The sequence below is a fragment of the Lycium barbarum genome, chromosome 9, assembly GCF_019175385.1.
Source record: "Lycium barbarum isolate Lr01 chromosome 9, ASM1917538v2, whole genome shotgun sequence".
Lineage (NCBI taxonomy): Eukaryota > Viridiplantae > Streptophyta > Magnoliopsida > Solanales > Solanaceae > Lycium > Lycium barbarum.
Genome location: NC_083345.1, coordinates 18,502,870 through 18,508,694, shown reverse-complemented (window position 1 = coordinate 18,508,694; position 5,825 = coordinate 18,502,870). Strand labels below are relative to the sequence as shown.

At 43.1% G+C, this 5,825-nt stretch overlaps 1 long non-coding RNA gene across 1 annotated transcript; it reads right to left on the bottom strand.

The window, feature by feature from the left end:
• Positions 1–3,963: 3,963 nt before the first annotated feature.
• Positions 3,964–5,568, bottom strand: LOC132610684 (uncharacterized). The gene is made up of 2 exons (XR_009571262.1): positions 5,360–5,568; positions 3,964–4,283 (listed from the first exon to the last, which is right to left on the bottom strand). It is a non-coding gene; the product is annotated as an uncharacterized LOC132610684 (long non-coding RNA).
• Between the last annotated feature and the right edge of the window lie 257 nt (positions 5,569–5,825).

Sequence of the window (5,825 nt, the reverse complement as noted above, 5' to 3'; positions counted from 1 at the left end):
GAGGAGGAAGCCTTGCAAAAAGAGAAAGACAAGGAGTTCAACAAGAGGGCCAAGTCTACCGGACAGTTCAGCAGTAATGAAAACAGAAAGTTCTTTAAGAACAGGTCAGCCGGACCTCCTCCGTCCACGGCAAGTGCTCCAGTTTCCAAGTTCAGGAAAGATAACCGTCAACAGAATTTCAGGTGGTCAGGCTCCTAGTCTCAGGCCAGTGTGACTCAGAGTAACTTCGCCAATCCGATTTGTGCTAAGTGTGGGAAGAGGCATCTTGCGGAGTGCCGCTCTGGATCAAATATTTGCTATGGTTGTGGCCAGCCGGGCCATGTTCAGCGAAATTGCCCTTCAGTCAGACAGGGCACAGGAGGTAATCGGACTCAGTCAGTAAATTCATTAGTTCCTCATAATAACCAGACTCAGGCAGGACGTGTACCAGCTAGATCCGGCAACACAAGCGGTGGCCCAAACCGTTTGTATGCTTTGACCGGGCGCCAAAATATCGATAACCTTACAGATGTTGTCACAGGTATACTCACCGTTTTCAGTTTCGATGTTTATGCTCTCATGGACCCTGGATCCACCCTATCCTATGTCACCCCTTATGTTGCTAGGAAATTTGGTATTGAACCTGAAAAGCTAAAAGAACCTTTTGAAGTGTCAACTCCAATTGGTGAGTCAGTCATAGCCCGACGTGTCTTTAAGGGCTGTCCAATCACAGTCTATCACCATGTTGTTCCAGCTGACCTATGTGAGTTAGAAATGGTAGATTTTGATGTAATCATGGGCATGGACTGGTTATATTCATGTTATGCGTCAGTTGATTGTAGAACCAAAACTGTGAATTTCAAGTTTCCTAATGAGCCAGTCTTAGAGTGGAAGGGTGATTCTGTGAGTCCTAAGGGTAGGTTTATTTCTTACCTCAATGCAAGAAAGATAGTGTCTAAGGGTTATATCTATCATCTCGTTCGGGTTAGGGATTCATCTTCCCAGACCCCAACTTTTCAGTCAGTCTCTGTTGTTAATGAGTTCCCAGAAGTCTTTCCCGAGGATCTTCCCGGAATCCCTCCTGATAGGGAAATTGATTTCGCAATTGACCTACTCCCAGGTACGAAACCTATATCTATTCCACCTTATAGGATGGCTCCAGCTGAATTACGCGAGCTTAAGGCTCAGCTCAAAGATCTTTTAGACAAGGGTTTTATCCGACCCAGTGTCTCTCCATGGGGTGCCCCAGTCCTTTTCGTTCACAAGAAGGATGGTTCTTTGCGCATGTGCGTTGACTATCGCCAGCTCAATAAAGTCACGGTCAAGAACAAATACCCTCTTCCACGAATAGATGACTTATTTGATCAGCTTCAGGGTGCCCAATGTTACTCCAAAATAGATCTCCGATCAGGTTACCATCAGCTTAAGGTTAGGGGACAATATATTCCTAAAATAGCCTTTAGAACCAGATATGGTCATTTTGAATTCTGCGTCATGTCCTTCGGTTTGACCGATGCCCCAGCAGCATTTATGGACCTCATGAATAGAGTCTTCAAGTCATACCTCGACCTCTTTGTCATTGTCTTCATAGATGATATCCTCATTTACTCCCGTAGTGAGGCCGAGCACGCAGCACACCTTCGTATAGTTCTTCAGATTCTTAAGGACCGCAAGTTGTATGCAAAATTCTCTAAGTGTGAATTTTGGCTCAAATTAGTAGCCTTCTTAGGTCATGTGATTTCTGGTGAGGGTGTTCAGGTTGACTCTCAGAAGATTGAGGCCGTTAAGAATTGGCCCAGACCCGCATCAGTTTCAGATATCCGCAGTTTCTTGGGTCTAGCAGGCTATTACCGACGTTTCGTAGAGGGGTTTTCATCTATTTCAGCACCATTGACCAAGCTGATGAAGAAGGAAGTTAAGTTCTAATGGCCAGATGCTTGTGAGCGAAGCTTTGAAGAGCTAAAGAAGAGATTGACTTCTGCTCCAGTTTTGACTTTACCAGAGGGAACTGAAGGGTTCGTGGTTTATTGTGATGCTTCGGGAGTTGGTCTCGGATGTGTCTTAATGCAGCATGGTAAGGTTGTAGCCTATGCATCTCGTCAGCTCAAGGTTCACGAAAAGAATTATCCGACTCATGACCTAGAGTTGGCAGCTGTAGTTTTTGCACTTAAGATATGGCGTCATTATTTGTATGGAGTGCATGTTGATATTTTCACAGATCATAAAAGCCTGCAGTATATCTTCAAGCAAAGAGAGCTAAATCTTAGGCAGAGGAGATGGCTCGAATTGCTTAAGGATTATGATGTGGATATTCTCTATCATCCGGGGAAAGCGAATATTGTAGCCGATGCTCTTAGTCGGCGCTCCATGGGGAGCTTAGCCCACATTGATGCAGATAAGAGAATTATGACCAAGGAAGTTCACCGTTTGGCTAGTCTTGGAGTTCGACTTTTAGACTCCGAGGATGGCGGCGTAGTTGTTCAGAATAGAGCCCTTTCCTCCTTAGTGGTTGAAGCCAAAGAGAAACAGTTTAGTGATCCCTACTTGTTGCAGCTGAGAGAAGGAATTCACAAGCATAAGACGACGGCTTTTGAACAAGGGGGAGATGATGGTACCTTGAGGTACCGAGGCAGATTATGTGTTCCAGATATAGATGGGCTCAGAGAGCGAATCATGTCAGAAACTCACAACTCCAGGTATTCCATTCACCCAGGTTCCACTAAGATGTACCATGATCTTAAGGAGATTTACTGGTGGAACGATATGAAGAAGAATGTGGCGAATTTTGTAGCTAAGTGTCCGAATTGTCAGCAAGTGAAAGCCGAACACCAGAGACCTGGTGGCTTGGCTCAGAATATTGATATTCCTGTCTAGAAATGGGAAATGATCAATATGGACTTTGTATCAGGTTTACCTCGTTCAGCTATGAGACATGACTCTATTTGGGTGATCGTTGACAGGCTTACTAAGTCGGCACACTTTTTGCCAGTCAAGACCACAGATTCAGCAGAAGATTATGCCAAGCTGTATGTTAATGAGATTGTCAAATTGCATGGGACACCAGTGTCCATTATTTCAGATCGTGGTGCTCAGTTTACAGCGAACTTCTGGAAATCTTTTCAGAAAGGATTGGGTACCAAGGTGAACCTTAGCACAACTTTTCATCCGCAGACCGATGGCCAGGCAGAGCGTACTATTCAGACTCTGGAGGACATGTTGAGAGCATGCGTCTTGGATTTCAAAGGTAATTGGGATGATCACTTGCCTCTTATCGAGTTTTCCTATAATAACAGTTATCATGCTAGCATTGGGATGACACCGTTTGAAGCTCTGTATGGGCGAAGGTGTAGATCACCAATTGGTTGGTTCGAAGTTGGTGAAGCAGAGTTGTTAGGACCAGATTTGGTTTATCAGGCTATGGAGAAAGTCAAGTTAATACAGGAGCGTTTGAAAACGGCTCAGAGTCGCCAGAAGTCTTATACAGATGTGAGGCGAAGGGACTTAGAATTTTCAGTTGATGATTGGGTGTTCCTTAAAGTCTCATCTATGAAGGGTGTTATGAGATTTGGCAATAAAGGGAAGCTCAGTCCCAGATATATTGGACCTTACAGAATTCTACGAAAGGTCAGTCTAGTAGCTTATGAACTTGAGTTGCCACAAGATTTGGCTGCCGTACATCCCGTGTTTCATGTGTCCATGTTGAGGAAGTGTGTAGGAGACCCGTCGCTGGTTGTTCCTGCTAATACTATAACAGTTAAGGATGGGTTGACTTATGAGGAGATCCCCGTAGCCATTCTTGACCGTCAGGTTCACAAGTTGAGGACTAAGGAAGTAGCCTCAGTGAAAGTCTTGTGGAGGAGCCATAAGGTTGAGGAAGCTACATGGGAAGCCGAGGAGGATATGAATGTCACGACCCAACCCCGTAGGCCGCGACTAGTGTCCGTGCTGGACACCCAAACGTACCCAATAACCCAAACCAACATATTATCAAAATATATTAATATAAAGGTTAGTTGGCGCTACTAAATATCACAGATGAACAGATTTTGCACGTAGAGGCCGATAAGGCCATCACCGATCATAACAACCCAAAACATATACAGAACCCACACAAGTATGTCTACAGACCTCTACAGAACATAACAGAATCATAAGATGGGACAGGGCCCCGTCGTACCCCTGAATAGCGTACATATATACAATAGCAGAAGATTGTACCAAAATATAGGCTCCGGATAAAGGAGCGCTCCAAAATAGCAGAATAAGATCCTAAGCGGACGGATCAGCAAACCTGTCGTCGGTACCTGCGCGGCATGAAAACGCAGCCCCCGAAGAAAGGGGGTCAGTACGAAATATGTACTGAATATGCAAAGCCTGAATTACAGAAACAAAATCATAACTGGTACAGAACGTACAGAAAGTAAATAGAAAACCCAAAGTATCAGATACATATTTTCAAAACATGCAGAGTGTGTACAGAAACATATGTCACATCAAATCCGGCCCCTGCCAAGGGACTCGGCAGACAGAACGTGGCCACCCTCCCGACGCTGGTGCCACAACACAGAAGAAACAGAACAGGGGCATAACCCTGTAACATAATATGTCATATCAGATGGTCATAGCAAATCATATCAGAACAAGCGTACATGGCACAGCATACTCCACAAACCCATGTACGCGTATACCTGCCCCCTCACATCGAGGCACGGCGAACAATGCAAATGATCACGCTTGACAACATATCCTGGCCCGGGCTCAGTGGGGGAAACATTGAGGCATCCACGAACGGAGTAGTGAGAAACTAAATGCACTAAAAATACCATATATATATTTCCAGAGACTCAATGAGGCATATCGAATGTCAAATCAAATCAATGAAATCGGACGGAAACATAGTAAGTAAATTTAGATGTCATAACGGGTTACGGAGGCATAATCTATCCGAGATCGTTTTCAAGATTCAAAACAATTTATAAGACTTAATGAAATATTTAAAATAGTTTTTATTTAGTAGATAAAGGAGTAGTTAGAGTATCTCTAACGAAAACGCTCGAAGACAAGTCATAGACACATAAAGGGTAAAATTGGAAATAGTGGGCCCACCTCGGGACAAACGAAGCGGTGGGCTCAAATTACGTATTTTAAGCTTATAAAGTCACCTACGGAGGTTCTAGGGGCATTCCAAAATTTTCTAGACAATTTGCGGAAGTTTGCACAATTCTTTCAATAAAGCATACTTATAGGGTTCAATTCAATTGAATGAAAAAGGGGTATTTTCAAATGCAGATTCCGATGAGCAGAATACTTTCCGAGGCTCAAATCCGATCCTAGTACACCTAGGACATGCCAAAAGAAGAATCGGGATAGCCTTACATACCTTATATGCTCTTTACGCCTTTCCAAATTCAATTCCCGTTTCGCCCAAAATCTGCAATTGGTCACATTTACCAATTCTCAATTTCCAATCTTTAAGTATTCAATCTTTATTCATAATTGCCTACAGAAATTTGGGCAGCATCTCCCCTATACATATAGCATCCCCGAGAATTTAACTCGGCCAAAACAATCAACAACAACAACAATCACTATAAACACAATATAACTTAACTTGCCATCTTTCCAACATAATGTCATAACCTTCATTTCAACTTCAATTTCCAAACCAATCTCAATGGTTTCACATTCATCATTAATCTAGATCATCACAATATAATTTAGAAGCATTTCATATCATTTCCACAAAAATATTCATAAGGTATACAAAATATACAAACTTTCCACCAAAGTCATAATTCACCCAAAGCTTCTAATCTTTAGCATACTTATTCATAACATGTTTCCGT